This window comes from Coenobita brevimanus, unplaced genomic scaffold (genome assembly GCF_032717465.1).
Source record: "Coenobita brevimanus isolate Jiangsu-jjx unplaced genomic scaffold, ASM3271746v2 jjx.HiC_scaffold_1797, whole genome shotgun sequence".
Taxonomy (NCBI): domain Eukaryota; kingdom Metazoa; phylum Arthropoda; class Malacostraca; order Decapoda; family Coenobitidae; genus Coenobita; species Coenobita brevimanus.
The window spans coordinates 74001-96166 of record NW_027642664.1 but is presented as its reverse complement, the minus strand read 5'-3'; positions in this window follow the sequence as shown (position 1 = coordinate 96166).

Sequence of the window (22166 nt, the reverse complement as noted above, 5' to 3'; positions counted from 1 at the left end):
TGGCGCCACCGTCGCCTATCGGAGTCGACTGTGGCGCCATCTGTTGGCAAATATGTGAACTAATTGTACCAGTGCTGCCATCTATTGGTCATCGTTTGAACTATTGTTGGTTGCACAGGGAAGGGGGCTTATGTTTTGCTGTTCCTGAGAAGACTGGTGCTGCCATCTGGTAGAAAATATGTGAACTTTACCAGTGGTGCCATCTGGTAGAAAATATGTGAACTAATTTTTGCAGAGCTGAACACCAAGGCCTCATTACCCCCTGTTCATCCCTGGGCCTGGTAAGTATTGTCTTGTACACTATTACAGGATATAGGAAACAGGGTAGGTAGTATTTCCACCACTTTATTTTGTACTCCAGTGTTCAACACGTTACGTTTGAGATTCAAGTTACATTGTATATGAGGTTCATGGCTGCGAAAAAGGATGTAAATAATGAAGGAGATGTGTTAGTGGAGAGAGAGAGAGTCACATGGGGGGGGATTCTTTTCTCAATTCATGACTCACAAAAAATTAAAGATTCTTTCTGTGGACTCAACCACTCCATATAAAGACACAATACTGGATGGTTTTAGTAGTAGCAGTAGCAGTTCTAGCCACAAATTCATCTGAAATGTGAACCCAGTGGACTAAAGGCTGAAATTATTGTATAACTGATTATTTTCCAAAGCAATCTCGGTATTGATAAAGGGAAGACAGTATGGGTGGGAGAGTGAGAGAGGGGGTGGGAGGGCAGGATAATGACAGGATGACGGGGGTGTGGGATATGGGCAGGACATCTGAGACAATATAATGATAAATTACTGGTGATTGATGGGAAAATAATAACCAGCAGTACACAATAATTCCAACCTGCAGTCCACTGGGTTCATATTTCAGGTGAACTATTACTGCTACTACTACTATTACTACTACTACAACTACTACTAAACCATCCAGTATTATATCTTCATATGGCGTGGATCAGTGCATGGAAAGCATTTTGTGTTTTATCTGAGCCATAAATTGAAAGAACCCCCTCCCCTTGTAACTCTCTCTCTCTCTCTCTCTCTCACACACACACACATTTCTCATTATATGTACCCTTCAAACCCCCTTTCTCTCTCTCTCTCTTCCCCTTAACTCTGATCCCTTCATCATGTCACCCCCCCCCTCTCTCTCTCTCACACACACACACACACACACACACAATTTCATTTCCCCTTGTTATTTGTACCATTCTCTCTCTCTCTCTCTCTCACACACACACACACACACACACACACACACACACACACACACACAATCCTATTCCCCCTTGTTATGTACCCACGTCTCTCTCTCTATCTATTGCCAGACGCCTCAATCCCGTTTAGGGTGGCCACAAACAAATCGCCTCCAAGTCGCCCTGTCCCCCGCCATTTCACTGCCCTGCTTCCAACTCACACCCCCCTCTCTCATATACCTCTCCACCCCATCCCTCCATCTCATCCTCGGCCTCCCCCTCCCTCTTCCCCCCTCCACCTCACTCACATACACTCTCTTCGTCAGTCTTTCACCCTCCATCCTCTCCACATGGCCAAACCACCTCAGTGTGTTCCTCATAACGCTTCCTATCACATCCACACCACAACGCTCCTTTATATCCTCATTCGTCAGCCTGTCTCTCCATGTGACATCACAGGCACCTCTTAAATAACTCATTTCCACTGCTCTCACACTTGACTTGTGTCCTTCCAACAACGTCCAAGCTTCACTTCCATACGTTAGAGTTGGTATCACAATACTGTCATGTAGTAACTTTTTCACCTCCATGCTCACTTCCCTGTTTCTTATCACTGCTTTCAAAGAACTAGCAGCCTTCCTTCCCTGCTGTACCCTTTCAAGCACTTCACTTTCCAAACCTCCATCCTTACTCATCACTCTACCCAAGTACTTAAACGTACATTTTCCAATTCTCTCTCTCACACACACAAAACCATCTCCCCTTACTATGCTCACACACACACACACACACACACACACACACACACCATTTCCCCTTCTACAGTATGTACCCTGCCTCTCTCTCCTGCATAAGGTGTAGGAGGTAAACTTTTTTTAACATAGTGTAAAGGTCTAACTAAACAGTAATATGTAATGTAATATGTAATACTAAAGATGCCACTGCAATATAATAATTTGGTCCACAAAATATATATATTTTTATGCATAAATTCTGTAAGTTTTGATGACTTTCATATGCTGATATTATTTTGCTGCCAGCTTTGGTAATGGCAACTTCAGTGTTACATTGTACACTAACACTTACATTATACAGTGATGCAGAACAATGGTATAACTGATTGACAATACCAACATCACACAGGGCTGTACTCCAAACAGTACTTAGCACAAGAACAGAAGACTGACAGAAATTTGGACCAAGTTAAGGCAAAAAGGGTATAGACAGGCAACTGAAACAAGATTGTAAAAATGTACACACAAGAATTTATTTTTACAAAATAACATTCATTTACTATACATATATGGTACATGCCTATACTTTCTTCACCTTAACTTGGCCGAATTTTCATAGTTTTGTAGCTGAAATTCTTGTTCAATGCCAGAAACATCATTTTCATAGCACTTCCTCATGACTAGCACAATATACTAGGCAATCTCTTGTTACAAGTACAGTACTGTACAGTGATAATGGAAGCGATGTTAATTTTAGGCCAAGTTAGAGTGCCGGTAAAAACTGTTTAGTAATATTAGTTGTGCATTGAGACAAACTATTATTCTTACAGTTGAAGCCTTTGTGGATCTATTTTACATTCACTTATTCAGGCCATCACAAGACACTAATGGCAAACTGACTGGCTTTTGCTGTGTTGTCTCCAAAGGCAAACATTTTATGCCCCATACTGAATGGCCTCGGTAAAACTTCAGTGTGAAGTGGTTAAAAGCTACATTAAATTTTTGCTTGCACACATCAATGACTTAGTATCAATTAACTACCAGTAATATCTATCTACCTATTGCCAGACGCCTCAATCCCGTTGGGGGTGGCCACAAACAAATCGCCTCCACGTCGCCCTGTCCCCTGCCATTTCACTGCCCCGCTCCCAACTCACACTACCAGTAATAGCTTTAGAAAATTGTCCTCCTGATGGAAGGGGTAATAGAAATTCACATAATGGAGCATTTAGAAAAAGATCCACTGATCCAGCTCTACTCATGTCTGTGTCTAAGAAACATGGTGAGCATTAAGCATAAGTCCGTTCTTATATATGTACTACAACTCTAACCTGGGATTTAAAAAGAAAAGAAAAAATATGAGTCCCCCTCCCCCCACACAAAACCTTCAGTGAAGAATGTCCTGTACATAATCACTTTAGTCCAGTTCAATTAATATACAACCATTTATACGTACAAAATACACCTACATTATTTGCATGACCATCTTCTACCTATGGTTAATAAATAAAACATTAGCTAGTGATATGACAGATGTTAGAGGCAGTGAGTTGAGGAGCTTGGACAACAGGGAGAGTGGATTGCTGCAGCCTGGTGGGGAGAGAGACACTGTGTTACTAGAGTAATAAGCAAAATAACTGCATAGGTAGAGATATTAGGAAGTTTACTGATGACAATATGGGCCCTAGTGATTTAGTACAGCAGGAAAAACATCATAAGGATAAAGATCAATATGATGGTAATATTTCTTATTGTGCTGATGATCAGTTATGATCATCAGCATAAGAAATATTGCCAACACATTCATCATCTTTATTATGTTTTTCCTCCTGCTGTAGTCCCAGGCTCCTCTGAAGGTGAACCAGTGAACTACAAGCTCTTATCTTGCAGTCAGTCCTCATTCTTTCAGGGGATAACAAGACTGGGTACATGGTTATATCAGTGCCACTGCATGAAGGCATCCCTCTATACTGGGTACATGGTTATATCAGTGCCACTGCATGAAGGCATCCCTCTATACTGGCTACATGGTTATATCAGTGCCACTGCATGAAGGCATCCCTCTATACTGGCTACATGGTTATATCAGTGCCACTGCATGAAGGCATCCCTCTATACTGGCTACATGGTTATATCAGTGCCACTGCATGAAGGCATCCCTCTATACTGGCTACATGGTTATATCAGTGCCACTGCATGAAGGCATCCCTCTATACTGGCTACATGGTTATATCAGTGCCACTGCATGAAGGCATCCCTCTATACTGGCTACATGGTTATATCAGTGCCACTGCATGAAGGCATCCCTCTATACTGGCTACATGGTTATATCAGTGCCACTGCATGAAGGCATCCCTCTATACTGGGTACATGGTTATATCAGTGCCACTGCATGAAGGCATCCCTCTATACTGGCTACATGGTTATATCAGTGCCACTGCATGAAGGCATCCTTCAGTAACATCTTGATATAACAAAATAACAAAATACTACTTATATGCTTTCTCTTTCTGGATCCTACCTAACCTGATGTTTTAATGGAATTAGGGTTATCCATCCATCCATCATCCAACCCTATGCTGCCCCAGGAAGAGTGTAGGAGCCCGGGGCTAGGCAAGTTGGTCCTGACATTTAAGATGAAAGTGACCAGCCTCACTCATCCCTGAGTGGCATTACATGTGCATTATACCCCAACCATCCCTTGGATATTAACCTACATAGGCCCAATCCAACTGGAGCACCTGAATTACCCACTAAACCATCAGGCGCCATAATTTGGTTATATGGTTACCATCCAGCACAGTAAATGGTTTCCTGGTGTACAGGAAACCATTTCACTTGTCACTCAGTGTAGAGTCACCCACAGGCAGAAGAAAGAGGAAAGAATGAAGGAAGGCAAGACAGAAGAGGAAGGAAGGAAGACAGGAAAGGGCAGACACCCAAAGCAGCACTACACAGTGAGTGGATGGTGAGTGCCCCCACCTACCAACAAGTTAGGGTAATAAGGATGCAGGGGGGGGGGGCTAGTAATCATCGCAACCCTATCTTAAAAAAAAAAGAAAAGAAAGTTGGGTGAACAGTAGGATTGGGGGGGAAGGGGGATGACCAAGGCCCATCATTTAGAAACTGCCTAATATCTCTCCTACTGTAAGTGATTATTCTGCTTATTACTCCTTACTATCATCTTGTGTCATTTAAATCATTACAATACCTCCCTATTCAGCATAAATAACATACAAATTGACAGCAGGCAGCCCTATCCAAAAATAATTAGCTAAGGAAAAGACGCTACGCAGCCTCCTTAAGTTACGAGCATATGGACCCGGTGGTTATGCTGATACAATGACAATCAATGCTCTTTTGTGGCCTATTACACAGGCAGCTGGAACGACTCAGTGCCAACGGGGCAACGGTTACCAGCCTCACTTGCCCACCCCTCAGATGTAACCCTTACAGTGTCCATCCAGCTGGACCACCTTAACCCACTAAACCACCAGCCACCATAGCAAATGCTTTGGGATATAGCAAACCATTTCACTTGTCACTCAAGGGGACTACATAGGAGACAGGGAAGGATGGGGACAACATGAAGTAGAGAGAGAGAGGGGATGGGGGTGAGGATGGGGACATCAAAGAGAGGGGGAGATGGGGATGCATCAAGGGGGGGGTGATGACTACATCAAGCATAGCACAGAGGTGGGGGGCGGCACTACACTGTGTGGGGGGAGAGGGGGTCACTATCAAATGGAAGGAGGGGGAAGGGGTGGGGATAGAGAAAAGGGGGGATGGGAAAGAGGGTGACTGCACCCCCACCTTCCACTATTATACTATAATTTTTTTAATGATAAATGCAACCACCATTACTACCAGTGTTTCACTTTTCACAAACTAGACAAATGATAAAGAAGGAATAAGATAATTTTTAATCAAGTGGACATAAAATGTATTTTACTCGTAATAAAAACAACTGTAACCTTCAATACATTAATTACCTTGGCCATCAAGAAGGGTGAGTATGACGGCACACTTAGGTGTCAACTGGCAGTCTGTCTCACCCTTAATGTAGTTGATCACGTGTCCTCGTACCTCTGTTGTGAATGGGATAAGAACAAAACTGGTTAAAAATAATAATAAAATTATTAAAAACCACTCCTTCAACCATTATACAGCCCTTCAGTGTCCCATCAGGAGCACACATACCTGGGTCTACACACCTTAGTCCAGGCTGGATTATGAGGCAAGTGACCAGTTGCTCTTTCTTGAATAAGGGCAGTGTTGGCAGTAAGGGAGGAGGAAGAGGCTGGAACTAAGAGAGATGAGAATGAAATGGAAGTGGAGGAAGAGGCTGGCATTATGAGAAAAGGATGGGGGGGTGGAGCTGGCATTGAGAGAGGAGAATGGAGGAAGAAGGGGTTGGCAATGTGATAGACGGAAAGGAAGAGGAGTACTGAGCTGGTATACACACACAAAGGAGCAGGCAGAGGCTGGCTCAGAGATGAAGAGGAGAGGAAGAGGAAGGGGCTGGCATTGAGACGGAGAAGAGGAGGAATAAGGAGCTGGCAGAGAGAGAGAAAGACAGACAGACAGACAGAAAGGGGTAGGCACTGGGAAATGAGGGGAAGGAGGAGTAGGGGGCTACAAGTGAGAGGGAGGGAGGGAGAAGGAGGTGTAGGGGATGTGCACTGAGAAAGCAGGAAGCTAGGTGTAAGGGACAGGGGACTGAGGAGAGAGCAAGGTGTAAGGGACAGGGGACTGAGGAAGGAGCAAGGTGTAAGGGTGTGCTGAGATGACATCACAACGCGAGTCTGCCATGCCAAGCAACGTGTGACTGACACCAGGCACTTCTCACCCACTACTCATTACTCATTATTCACATAGCTCCTACTCATATTCACTTATTTTCACAGTTAAGTTGGAAATTCGACGTTCTATGCTGAGGTTTGCCTGGGACAGCCGTTAACCACTACAAATACCAGGCCATGGAGTTTCCTGAGTAATATCGTCCATCAACACACCACTAGAATTATCAAGAGATCTTCAATCAAACCTGTATTTTCTTCTGAGATCGACTTTTGTATCGACACACCTCTACGATCTGTATCAAGTGGGTAAAATTATACTTGCTCATTTCTTCTCAGTGCTAAAATTAGCTATATTCAACTTATTTACTCATCTAGTTTGCTAGGACATAAATAAACAAGAGGCGTATTTCATAACATCATATCTTAATGACAGGAATATTTTCGCCACCACCCACGTTAATACCAGATGACACACAAATTGCCACAACATCAGACTCACAATTAAGAGACAGACCACCCATTGTACAACCCTCACCACACGTTATAGATAAAGAAACAAATATGGGAGTTTCGGATGATGAGTGGGAAACCCCTTCAGACATAGAGAGTGACGACTTTGCAGCTGCCTTGCATACGTATGCCAATATACTTAACAGGGTTCACTGGTCCGGTCATACATATTCCACCATTCCCTCACATAACGATAAACTCGTACAAGTTGAATTAACAGGGCAATCATTAAATATGAATCAAGAACCAAATACTGCTGATCTAAAAACTGATGTGTTATGAGGGAAATATTCGCACTGTAGGCTGTATTTTGTAGGATTCAATGTAGAACTGAAGCTAATCTTGTAGTCTCGGTTGCTTTTGTAGAAATTTGCTTTTAATTCGGAGACGATGTCCGCAGATTTGCTGGTTTTGTCGTTAAGCTACTTGCAAGGCGTCGAGTGATCTCTTGACCTCTGCATCAGCGTAATGATCTGGGAGACGGAGGGGGCTGGATGGAGAGAATACTGTCAGGAGCTGATGTTGTTGGTTGTTTTCAATCTTGATATTTTGTAGGAATTTAATGTTGATTCGTAGACGAGGTTCGTATACGTTCGCTGACACCAAATGTCATAAAGACTTTGTAGTTACTTGTAGAGAAGTATATTTTAGACTTGTGGTCGAGCGGCTTTTATATCTTGTAGTAGCTTCCCCACCAAATGTCATGTAGTGACGGGAGAGGTAAAGAATAGTATGGGACTATTCTTTATTTGTCTTGGAAATATTAAACAAGTCTCTCTATGGGAAGAGTATAAGTCCCGGGTAGCTACCTCCCTGTCTCGCTATCTCTCTCTCTTTCTGTTCTAAGGCTAATCTCCGTCTCGACCTCTCTCTAGGGTCGCTTGTCTCCTTCTAAACTCTCTTTCCTAAAATCTGGTGTAGCAGGGGTGTGTCACGTATGTTCCTCATGGTTACCAGATCTTTGTTCATGAGAGGACTGCTGACAGCTAACTGCATCATCTCCTTACTGGCCGCTGTCATCAGCTTTCCTCAGTGTTAAGAGTGTGTAAGCATGTTTAGCACTGCTCGATTCTCGCAGACACAACACCTCATCATTTGACTTCCTGCTTCTATCTGTCTCTCTATCTATCTATTTATCTATCTATCTATTATGTAGTCCTACAAGGGAAATGCACTGAGAAAGGAGGGGGATGAGGAGAAGGCTGCAGATGAGAGATATGGGGGAGGGGATAAGTCTCTGTGAAGATAGAGGGTGGTGGTGGAGGGGGGAGAACGGGGCTGGCACTGAGAGAGAAAGGGACGAGAAGGAAATTACTAACATGGGGTAAAGAAAGAGAGAGAGAAGGGGGGGGGGGGCTGGCATTAAGAGAAGAGGAGGAGGAAGAGTAATGAAAACTGTTTAGGGAAAAGTTACCAGTAAAAAAGTTTCAATCCTAAGATCAGCTGATAAAAATTTTTCAGTGTGGATACCAATAAAATATTACCAAATACCTGGGCCTTTCAGTATGAGGTCTTTAAAGTATTTATTTTCATTATCCACAGACAATTAACGTTAACTGTATTGTACTTTGAAGGGAGTACTAGCAGCATCTTGGTTACAGTATGTCATCCCAGTTCGATAAAATTGTTAGAATAATTTTAAAAGTAAATGAAAATTTACACCAGTATCATACTGAAAGGTTTAGGTCCAAATCACAAAACATTATCCACAAACAGTTTAAATTTACTGTATTTTTTAAGAGAGTACTTGCATCTTGGCTGTATGTGGTTCATCACAATTCAATAAAATTGTTAGAAGAATGAATTTAAAAAAATACATCATCATACTGAAAGGTTTAATGGGTCCAAAGCACAAAAGGTTAAACTTCAGTGGTTTCTTTAAATATACCCTCGCTATTGCCAGATTATTTACTTCAGCATTATGTGAACCTCTAGTGATGAAGTGTCTGAAATCCATACTTAACTCCTCCAGTTACATCCATTGATATCTTGGCTGGAGGTAAAGAATAAAAAATATATATCTATCTATCTATCTATTGCCAGACGCCTCAATCCCGTTTGGGGTGGCCACAAACAAATCGCCTCCAAGTCGCCCTGTCCCCCGCCATTTCACTGCCCTGCTCCCAAGTCACACCCCCTTCTCTCATATACCTCTCCACCCTATCCCTCCATCTCATCCTCAGCCTCTCCCTCCTTCTTCCCCCCTCCACCTCACTCACATACACTCTCTTCGTCAGTCTTTCACTCTCCATCCTCTCCACATGGCCAAACCACCTCAGTGTGTTCCTCATAACGCTTCCTATCACATCCACATCCACACCACAACGCTCCTTTATATCCTCATTCGTCAGCCTGTCTCTCCACGTGACTCCACAGGCTCCTCTTAAATAACTCATTTCCACTGCTCTCACACTTGACTTGTGTCCTTCCAACAACGCCCAAGCTTCACTTCCATTCGTTAGAGTTGGTATCACAATACTGTCATGTAGTAACTTTTTCACTTCCATGCTCACTTCCCTGTTTCGTATCACTGCTTTCAAAGAACCAGCAACCTTTCTTCCCTGCTGTACCCTTTCAAGCACTTCACCCTCCAAACCTCCATCCTTCCTCATCACACTACCCAAGTACTTAAACGTACTCACATTTTCCAATTCCTCACCATCCAACCTCGCTGTACATTCACTGACTTCACCTCTCTCAACCAATTAAGAAGATACAATTACATAATAATAACTCTCATCTTAAATGTCGGGACCAACTGCCTAGCCCTGGGCTCCTACGCTCCTCATAGGGCAATGTAGGATTGGATGATGGATGGATGGAACAATAATAATAAAAACTAAGCCAAAAATTACGTGCCAGATTTGTCAGTAATATAAATCCACCTGACAAACTATGCATCATCCAGATATCAGTGGAGTTTCATTACCTCGTGATAAATACACAGCTGGACACATACAGACAAACAAAGGTAATTGTATACAATGACAGCAAACCCAGGCAGATATGACTAACCTTGCATCATCCAGGTATTGGTGAGTGACTGGAGGCGTTTACCAAGAGACAGTGCATGTCTGGGCGATGCTAGAGGCCTTGTGTGTTGCTGCTGCCCCTCCACAGTGGATGATGGGCTGGCCAGGGGATTAGGGGTGACAGGGTGGAGGACGTGGGAGGCTCGGCTGATCAGTTTCGCCTGCCACACTAACAATCTTGCTCGCTGGCTCAGATCTGATACTTGCCAAATGCCCTGTGGGAGAACGAGTCACTTTAACTCCTCTGCAATTACACTGATTTTCAATACTGTATAATCCGGCTATATACAGACCTGATTCTGCTTGGGTAAATATAAAAACTTGAGAGGTCTGACATACCACCAGACTGCCTGTTCATACACAGCATCCCAAAATTTCTCCTCCAATTCCTATCAGAGAAAAGGGATGAGGTAGGATGCCCCTTCCTCCCCACCAGAAAAAGAGAGTATAACAGTCAAACAGCATAGCCAGTGACATATGCCAGTTATTATCACCAAACAATGAAATAACGGCTCCACCTTATAAGTACAACCTGGTTAATCATCTTCCCTTTAGCATTTCTTAAATCCTGTAACACCTACACTTGTAAAGTATTAAAGGTGCCACTCAACTTTTTCTCTACCATCCACACATGCACTACTCAAATGACACTGTGGTTACTCATACAAAACTCTAATACAAAAGGGCTCCTGATGTTAAGAGTACTTATGTTTATGGAAATTTGCTTGCATGAAAGAGTACATAACCTATGGGCAAAAATGGGGACTGGGTATATAACTGCCACCAACATACACCTATTATGCTATATGTGAGGCAGTTTTATACAAGAAGAAGGGTTAGTTATATCTAAAACACACAAACAAAATTAACATGACATATAATAATGCTACCTATTGTAATGGTTGCATAATGATCCCAGGAAAAGCTATTGGAATTGAAACCACATCCTCAAACTCCTGACTCTGGCTACTGATTGCATACAACAATTATAAACACAAGTGAAGTAACCCTTAAAGGATTACTGCTGCTGGCAATACATAGGAATAATTTATCTTACTATTGCCAGAAACCTTAATCCTGTATGGAATGACCAAAAACAAAATGCTACCATATTGCCCTGTCCTTTGGCTGCCCTCCCCTTAACTCATATCCTCCTCTCTCATTTATCTTTCCAGTTCATCCTCCCATCTTATCCCTGGTCTCCCCCTCCACCTCATGCACACACACACACTGTCCTAACCAGTCTCTCATTCTTCACCCTCCCCACATGGCTAGCAATTTATGCCCTTGATTAACCCACCAGTTCACAGAAAACTATTCCTAACATGTTACAAAAATCCAGGATACTTGATATCTTAATTCTGTCTCAACTGTTGTAATGTCTGAGGTGATATTGTACACTGGCAAGTATTTATAATGGTCCCTACCCAAGTAACAGCAGGAACAAACCTCCCTAAGTTTACTAAAACATGGTTTAGTTTTGGTTACTCTGATATTCCATCTAAATGATTTCCATATGAAGTGTTTGTTAACACTGAGTGAAGACAGCTGTAGTACACACGCCGTGTTACAAAAAATTTAAGCTTAGTAAAGTATATAAAGAGGGATGCCTTCATGTGGTGTACTGGTCAGCTCCACTGCCAGATTTGACAAACATTCCTCAGCTCCCTTCCTATCCCCAGAAAAGTGGATGGTGAACTGAAGAGGGCAGCTGCAGCCCACAGTTCACTGGGTTCACATTGCAGATGTGCTTTAGGACACTACTACATGTGTTGTGTGGTGCTGGTGCAGGATTTGTGCATTACACTGACAATATAATAAATATCACCTGTAGTGCTGCCAGCCAGTTGGGTACGGCCTGGGGCATTCCAACAGACAGGTACTTGTACGGTATATAATAATTACACTGACAAAATATAATAATTACACTGACAAATGCCACAGCCTGTGGCACAAAAGAAGAAAGCATACAATGAATAGGTGAGAAATAGGGGCGTGGAAGAAGTTGAGAGGCGGAAGAAAGAGTTATATGTGGAAAGGAAGAGAGAGGTGAAAAGATTAGTAAGAGAGAGTAAGAAGAGAATGGATGAGGAATTTGGAAGGAATTTGAGTGTAAAGTGGAGGGACTGTAAGAAAATGTTCTGGAGAGAAGTGAAAAGAGTAAGACAGGGTGGAAGTGAAGTTAGCAGGGGAGTGAAAGATAAAAATGGTAGATTACTAGTGGAGAAGGGAGAAAAAGTGAGCAGATGGAGAGAACACTTTAAGGAATTGTTGAACGTAGAGGATGGAAGTAGTGCGAGTATAAGTGGCTGGGGAATGGCTGGGAGAAGGAGGGAGGTGAGAAGACAGGAAGAAATCAGTAGGATAGAAGTTGTGGAAGCAATGAAGAAAGTTAAATTGGGGAAAGCCCCAGGAATTGATGGAGTGTGTGGTGAAATGCTGAAGCATGGGGGAGAGATAGTAGTAGAATGGATGTGGAAGATGTGCAGATTGGCCTGGGAGGAAGGTAGAGTCCCGAAGAATTGGAAGTCAGGTATAATTATTCCCTTGTACAAAGGAAAAGGGAAAAAAGAAGTGTGTGGTAATCATAGGGGCATTTGTCTTCTTAGTATAATAGGATACTTATAGACAGAGTTAGAGAAAGAACAGAGAAATTAGTTGGAGAACAGGGAGGCTTTAGGAAGGGAAGAGGTTGTGTGGATCAGATATTCATTCTTAGATCTTTAGTGGAAAAGTTTCTAGAGAAGGGAAAGAAGTTGTATGCGGCTTTCATGGATTTGGAGAAAGCATATGACAAGGTGGATAGACAAGGATTGTGGAAAGTGTTAAGAATATATGGAGTAGATGGGAAGTTGTTGAATGCTGTGAAGAGTATGTACGATGATGCGAAGGCTGCAGTGCGTGTGGATGGTGAACTAAGTGAATTTTTCTCTTTGAAAGTTGGTTTGAAACAGGGATGTGTCATGTCTCCATGGTTGTTCAATCTGTACATGGATGGGGTAATAAAAGAGGTACAAGGTAGGGTAGTGGATGTTGGAGTGGCCCTGGTGAGAGAGGATAGTGTTTGGAAACTCCCTGTACTGTTGTTTGCAGATGATACTGTGTTGTTGAGTGAAGATGAAGGGGAGCTGCAAGGCTTGGTGGATGAGTTTGAGAGAGTGTGTAAGAAACGGAACCTAAAGGTGAATGTAGGGAAGAGTAAAGTGATGGTCTTTGAGAGAGGTGAAGTTAGTGAATGTACAGCGGTTAGATGGTGAGGAATTGGAAAATGTGAGTACGTTTAAGTATTTGGGTAGTGTGATGAGTAAGGATGGAGGTTTGGAGGGTGAAGTGCTTGAAAGGGTACAGCAGGGAAGAAAGGTTGCTGGTTCCTTGAAAGCAGTGATAAGAAACAGGGAAGTGAGCATGGAAGTGAAAAAGTTACTACATGACAGCATTGTGATACCAACTCTAACGTATGGAAGTGAAGCTTGGACATTGTTGGAAGGACACAAGTCAAGAGTGAGAGCAGTGGAAATGAGTTATTTAAGAGGAGCCTGTGGAGTCACGTGGAGAGACAGGCTGACGAATGAGGATATAAAGGAGCGTTGTGGTGTGGATGTGATAGGATGTGATGGCAACTTCAGTGTTACATTGTACACTAACACTTACATTATACAGTGATGCAGAACAATGGTATAACTGAATGACAATACCAACATCACACAGGGCTGTACTCCAAACAGTACTTAGCACAAGAACAGAAGACTGACAGAAATTTGGACCAAGTTAAGGCAAAAAGGGTATAGACAGGCAACTGAAACAAGATTGTGGAAATGTATACACAAGAATTTATTTTTACAAAGTAACATTCATTTACTATACATATATGGTACATGCCTATACTCTCTTCACCTTAACTTGACCCAATTTTCATAATTTTGTAGCTGAAATTCTTGTTCAGTGCCAGAAACATCATTTTCATAGCACTTCCTCATGACTAGCACAATATTCTAGGCAATCTCTTGTTACAAGTACAGTACTGTACAGTGATAATGGAAAAGATGTTAATTTTAGGCCAAGTTAGAGTGCCGGTAAAAACTGTTTAGTAATATTAGTTGTGCATTGAGACAAACTATTATTCTTACAGTTGAAGCCTTTGTGGATCTATTTTACATTCACTTATTCAGGCCATCACAAGACACTAATGGCAAACTGACTGGCTTTTGCTGTGTTGTCTCCAAAGGCAAACATTTTATGCCCCATACTGAATGGCCTCGGTAAAACTTCAGTGTGAAGTGGTTAAAAGCTACATTAAATTTTTGCTTGCACACATCAATGACTTAGTATCATTTAACTACCAGTAATATCTATCTACCTATTGCCAGACGCCTCAATCCCGTTCGGGGTGGCCACAAACAAATCGCCTCCACGTCGCCCTGTCCCCTGCCATTTCACTGCCCCGCTCCCAACTCACACTACCAGTAATAGCTTTAGAAAATTGTCCTCCTGATGCAAAGGGTAATAGAAATTCACATAATGGAGCATTTAGAAAAAGATCCACTGATCCAGCTCTACTCATGTCTGTGTCTAAGAAACATGCTGAGCATTAAGCATAAGTCCGTTCTTATATATGTACTACAACTCTAACCTGGGATTTAAAAAGAAAAGAAAAAATATGAGTCCCCCTCCCCCCACACAAAACCTTCAGTGAAGAATGTCCTGTACATAATCACTTTAGTCCAGTTCAATTAATATACAACCATTTATACGTACAAAATACACCTACATTATTTGCATGACCATCTTCTACCTATGGTTAATAAATAAAACATTAGCTAGTGATATGACAGATGTTAGAGGCAGTGAGTTGCAGAGCTTGGACAACAGGAAGAGTGGATTGCTGCAGCCTGGTGGGGAGAGAGACGCTGTGTTACTAGCGTAATAAGCAAAATAACTGCATAGGTAGAGATATTAGGAAGTTTACTGATGACAATATGGGCCCTAGTGTTATAGTACAGCAAGAAAAACATCATAAGGATAAAGATCAATATGATGGCAATATTTCTTATTGTGCTGGTGATCATAACTAATCATCAGCATAATAATAAATATTGCCATCATATTCATCATCTTTATTATGTATTTCCTGCTGCTGTAGTCCCAGGCTCCTCTGAAGGTGAACCAGTGAACTACAAGCTCTTATCTTGCAGTCAATCCTCATTCTTTTCAGGGGATAACAAGACTGGCTACATGGTTATATCAGTGCCACTGCATGAAGGCATCCTTCAATAGCATCTTGATATAACAAAATAACAAAATCCTACTTATATGCTTTCTCTTCCTGGATCCTACCTAACCTGATGTTTTAATGGAATTAGGGTTATCCATCAATCCCTCATCCAACCCTATGCTGCCCCATGAAGAGTGTAGGAGCCCGGGGCTAGGCAAGATGGTCCTGACATTTAAGATGAAAGTGACCAGCCTCGCTCATCCCTGAGTGGCATTACATGTGCATTATACCCCAACTACCCCTTGGATATTAACCTACATAGGCCCAATCTGACTGGAGCACCTGAATTACCCACTAAACCACCAGGCGCCATAATTTGGTTATATGGTTACCACCCAGCACAGTAAATGGTTTCCTGGTGTACAGGAAACCATTTCACTTGTCACTCAGTGTAGAATCACCCACAGGCAGAAGGAAGAGGAAAGAATGAAGGAAGGCAAGACAGAAGAGGAAGGAAGGAGGACAGGAAAGGGCAGACACCCAAAGCAGCACTACACAGTGAGTGGATGGTGAGTGCCCCCACCTACCAACAAGTTAGGGTAATAAGGATGCAGGGGGGGGCGGGGCTAGTAATCGCCGCAACCCTATCTTAAAAACAAAAAAAAAAAAAAAAAAAAAAGGGGGTGAACAAATAGGATTGAGGGGGAAGGGGGATGACCAAGGCCCAACATTTAGAAACTACCTAATATCTCTCCTATTGTAAGTGATTATTCTGCTTATTACTCCTTACTATCATCTTGTGTCATTTAAATCATTACAATACCTCCATATTCAGCATAAATAATATACAAATTGACAGCAGACAGCCCCACCCAAAAATAATTAGCTAAGGAAAAGACGCTACGCAGCCTCCTTAAGTTACGAGCATATGGACCCGGTGGTTATGCTGATACAACGACAATCAATGCTATTTTGTGGCAGCTGGAGGTACTCAGTGCCAACGGTGCAATGGTTACCAGCCTCTCTTGCCCACCCCTCAGATGAAACCCTTACAGTGTCCATCCAGCTGGAGCACCTTAACCCACTAAACCACCACCCACCATAGCAAATGATTTGGGATATAGCAAACCATTTCACTTGTCACTCTGGGGCACTACATGAGAGAGAGAGGGAGAGACAGAGAGAGAGAGGGGGGAGGATGGGGACAACATCAAGTAGAGAGAGGGGGGAGGATGGGGACAACATCAAGTAGAGAGAGGGGGGGTGGAGAAGGATGGGGACTACATCAAGTGGAGGGGGAGATGGGGACTACATCAAGCAGGGCAGAGAGGAGGGGGGAGCCACTACACTGTGTGAGGGAAGAGAGGGGATCACTATCAAGTGGGAGGAGGGGGAAGGGGTGGGGACAGAGAAAAGGAGGGAAGGGAGAGGATGACTGCACCCCCACCTTCCACTATTACATTATTATTTTATGATAAATCTATCTATCTATCTATCTATAGCCCGACGCCCTAATCCCGCAAAGGGTGGCCGCAGACAAAACGCCTCCAAGTCACTCTGTCACCCACCATTTGACTCCCCTCCCCAACTCACCCCCTCCCTCATATACCTCTCAACTCCATCCCTCCACCTCATCCTCGGTCTACCCCTCCCTCTCCCTCCCTCCACCTCACCTACATACACCCTCTTAGTCAGTCTTTCATTCTCCATCCTCTCCACATGTCCAAACCACCTCAGTGTATTTCTCCTAATCTTTTCAACCACATCCACATCTACCCCACAGCGTTCCTTCACTTCTTCATTCGTCAACCTGTCCCTCCATGTCACTCCACATGCTCCTCTCAAGTAACTCATTTCCACTGCTCTCACTCTTGACTTGTTCCCCTCTTGCAAGGTCCACGCCTCGCTTCCATACGTCAGGGTAGGGATCACAATACCATCATGCAGTGACTTCTTAACTTCCATACTCACCTCCCTATTTCTCATCACTGCTTTCAGTGTGCCAACAACCTTCCTTCCCTGCTGTACCCTTTCACGTACTTCATCCCCCAAAGTTCCATCCTTACTCATCACACTACCCAAGTACTTGAATGCACTCACATTCTCCATATCCTCACCATCCAACCTCACTGCACACTCTGTGACTTCATTCCTCTCAAACACCATAACTTTACTTTTGTTTACATTAACTTTCAGCTTCCTCCTCCTACACACTGTCCCAAATTCATTCACCAAACCTTGCAACTCCCATTCATCTTCACTCAACAATACTGTATCATCAGCAAACAGCAACACCGGAAGCTTCCAAATCTCACCCTCATTCATTAGGGCCACCCCCACATCCACTGCCCTACCTTGTACCTCCTTTACGACCCCATCCATATATATATATTAAACAGCCATGGAGACATTACACACCCCTGTTTCAGTCCCACATTGAGATCAAAGAACTCACTCAGCTCACCATCCACTCGCACCGTAGCCCTAGCTCCCTCGTACATACTCTTCACAGCACTCAACAATTTCCCCTCCACTCCATATATTCTTAATACCTTCCACATACCTTTCCTATCTATTCTGTCATAAGCTTTCTCCAAGTCCATGAAGGCAGCGTACACTTTCCTTCCCTTCTCTAGATACTTCTCCACTAAACATCTTAGAACAAATATCTGATCTACACACCCTTTTCCCTTCCTAAATCCCGCTTGTTCTTCTCCAACTAGCTCCTCTGTCATATGCCTAACCCTATCAATGAGTATTCTACCATATATTTTACCAGTCACACTAAGAAGGCAAATACCCCTATGGTTACCACATACTTCTCTCTCCCCTTTTCCTTTGTACAGAGGAACAATTATACCTGATTTCCAGTCCTCTGGAACCCTTCCCTCTTCCCAAGCCAATCTACACAACTTCCATATCCACTCCACAACAATCTCACCCCCATACCTAAGCATTTCACCACACCCCCCATCAATTCCTGGGGCCTTTCCCAGCTTAATCTTCTTCATTGCTTCCACTACTTCCGACCTACTGATCTCTTCCTCCCTCCTCTCATCTCTTCTTCTCCCAGCCATTCCCCAACCACTTATACTCACACTGCTCTCACTCTCCACATTCAACAAATCCTCAAAGTGCTCCTTCCATCTATCAATTTCTCTCTCTTCTCCACCAACAATCTATTATTCCTATCTTTCACTCCCCTACTATTTCCCCTTTCACACTGCCTTACTTTCTTTACCTCCTTCCAAAACAAATTCTTACTCTCCCTCCATTTCACACTCAAATTCCTCCCAAACTCTTCATCCACTTTCTTCTTACTCTCCTTCACCAGTCTCTTAACCTCCCTTCTCCTGCTCACATATACCTCTCTCTTCTCTCTCTCATCTTCTCCCCTACCTCTACTCGCCAACCATTCACCATATGCCTTCTTCTTTTGTTCCACAGCTCGTTTCACCTCATCATTCCACCATGCTGTCCCTTGCACACCCTTGCATCTCCTCCTCGCTCCACAAACCGCCTCACATGCTGCGCTTATCTCTTCCGTGAATATCTTACATACGTCTTCCACCCCTTCCATCTGCTCTAGCTCATACCTTCCCAATCTTTCTTCCACTATGCTCTTATACTCTGTCCTCTTCTCACTATCTTGCAATTTCTCCACTTTTCTCACAGGAGCTGCTTCCTCCTGTCTTCCCCTTCGCCTCCTCAACCACTTTCTTTGCAGCTTTACCTTGGCCATCACTAAGTGATGGTCCGAGACTCCATTCCCCCACCCTCTCCACACTCTTGCATCCAACACTTGTCTTCTCATTCGCTCATCCACACACACGTAGTCTATCATTGCCTTTCGTTCAACAAGTTCACCATCCATCCTCCTCATTACTCTCCATGTATACCGGTGGATCATCTTATGACGAAAGTAGGTGTTGGCTATTGCCAACCCCTTACCAGCACAGATGTCCACCAAAGCACTACCATTCCCATCTACTTCCGCTGGCACACCCCACTGACCAACCACTCCATCCACTCGTACATTCCCGACTTTGCCATTCATGTCTCCAATCAACAGCACTCTCTCGCTCCTCTCAAACTTGTCCATACATGTTACAGCTTTCACAAACAAGGCAAATGATAAAGAAGGAATAACACAATTTTTAATCAAGTGGATATAGAATGTATTTTACTTACAAACAACTGTAACCTTCAATACGTGTGGTAGATGGAGGCACTCACCATCCACTCACTTGATGTAGTGCTGCTCTCAGGTGTCTGCCCCTTCCTCTCCTTCCATCCTCTTCTTTCTTTCCTTCATTCTTTCCTCTTCCTTCTGCCTATGGGCGACTTACACTCCCTCTTCTGTCTTTCTTTCCTTCATTCTTTCCTCTTCCTTCTGCCTGTGGGTGACTCTGCACTGAGTGACAAGCCAAATGGTTTCCTGTACACCAGGAAAACATTTACTACACTGGGTGGTAACCATATAACCAAAATTTGGCGCCTGGTGGTTTAGTGGGTAATTACGGTGCTCCAATCGGATTGAGCCCCTGTAGGTTTATACCCAAGGGGTGGTTGGAGTTTACTGCTCACGTAATGCCACTCAGGAATGAGTGAGGCTGGTCATTCTCATCATTAATGTCGGGACCAATTAGCCTAGCCCTGGGCTCCTACGCTCCTCATGGGGCAACGTAGGATTGGATGATGGATATGTGGATGAACCTTCAATACATTAATTACCTTGGGCATCAAGAAGGGTGACTATGAAGGCACACTCAGATGTCAACTGGCAGTCCGTCTCACTCTTAACATAGCTGATCACTTGTCCACGCACCTTTGCTGAGAATGGGATCAGAACAAAACTGGTAAAAAAATAAAAATAAATAAAAATTAAATTGTTAAAAATCACTCCTCCGACCATTACACAACCCTTCAGTGCCCCATCAGGGGCACAGGTGCCTGGGTCTACACAGCTTAGTCCAGGCTGGATTATGAGGCAAGTGAAAAGTTGCTCTTTCTTGAATATGAGGGGAGGAAGGGGGAAACGGCTGGAACTGAAAAAGAAGATGATGAGAATGAAGAGGTGGAGGAAGAGCCTGGTACTATGAGAAGGGGGGGGGGGGGAAGCTGGCATAAAGATAGGAGAATGGAGGAGGAAAGGGGGGACAATGTGATAGACGGAAAGGGGGAGGAGTACAGGGCTGGCACAGGGGGCACTGAGGAGGGAGCAAGGTGTAAGGGAAGAGCACTGAGAAAGGAGGGAGTGAGGAGTAAGGGAAGTGCACTGAGAAAGAAGGGGCAGGAGGAGAAGGCTGCAAATGAGGGGGGGAGGGAGAATAAGTCTCTGACAGAGATAGGGGGTGGTGGTGGTGAGGGGGGGGGGGCTGGCACTAAGAGAGAAAGGGAGAAGGAAATTACTGAAGGAAGAGAGAGAGGAGGCTGGCATTAACAGAGGAGGAAGTGGAAGAGGCTGGCACAGGGAGGAAGAGTACTGACAACTGTTTACTGAAAAGTTAGGCCTAAGATCAGTTGATAAAAATTGTTCTTTATGTGGGTACCAATAAAATATTATACCTTACCCTTTCAATATGATGTCTTTAAAATATTCATTTTCTTTATCCATGGACAATTTACATTAACTGTAATTTACTTTGAAGAGAGTACTGTACTGGCAGCATCTTGGCTAAATGAAGTTTGTCTCAGTTCAATAAAATGGTTAGAAAAAATTTTAAAAATAAAAAATGCACCATAATCATATAGAAAGGTTTAGGTCCAAATCACAACATTATCCAGAGAAAATTTAAATGTGCTATAATTTTAAAGAGAGTACTTGCATCTTGGCTGTAGGTGGTTCACCACAATTCAATAAAACTGTTAGAAAAATGAATTTTAAAAATATAAAACATCATCATCTATGGGTGACTCTACACTGAGTGACAAGCCAAATGGTTTCCTGTACACCAGGAAACTATTTACTATGCTGGGTGGTAACCATATAACCAAATTTTGGCGCCTGGTGGTTTAGTGGGTAATTATTGTGCTCCAATCGGATTGAGCTGGTGAAGGTTTATATCCAAGGGATGGTTGGGGTTTATTGCTCACGTAATGCCAGTCAGGGATGAGTGAGGCTGGTCACTCTCATCTTAAATGTCAGGACCAACTTGCCTAGCCCCGGGCTCCTACACTCCTCATGGGGCAACGTAGGATTGGATAATGGATGGATGGATGGATCATACTGAAAGGTTCAATGGATCCAAAGCACAAAAGGTTAAACTTCAGTAGTTTCTTTAAACATACACTCACTAGTGCCAGATTATTTACTTCAGCATTATAGGAACCTCTAGTGATGAAGTGTCTAAAAGCCATATTTAACTACTCCAGTTACATCTCTTCAAATCTTGGCAGGGGAAAAAAAAAAAAAAAAAAAAAAATCATCTAATCCAGTGTTGCCCTATGAGCGTAGGAACCTGGGTCCTGACTTTAAGATGAAAGTGACCAGCCTCACTTATCCCTGAGGGGCATTACAAGAGCAATAAACCCCAACCAACCCTTAGATAACCCTGCACCAGCTCAATCCAATTGGAGCGGCTTAATTACCCACTAAACCACCAGGTGCGATAATTTGGTTATATGGTTACCACTCAGCACAGTAAATGGTTTCCTGGTGTACAGGAAACC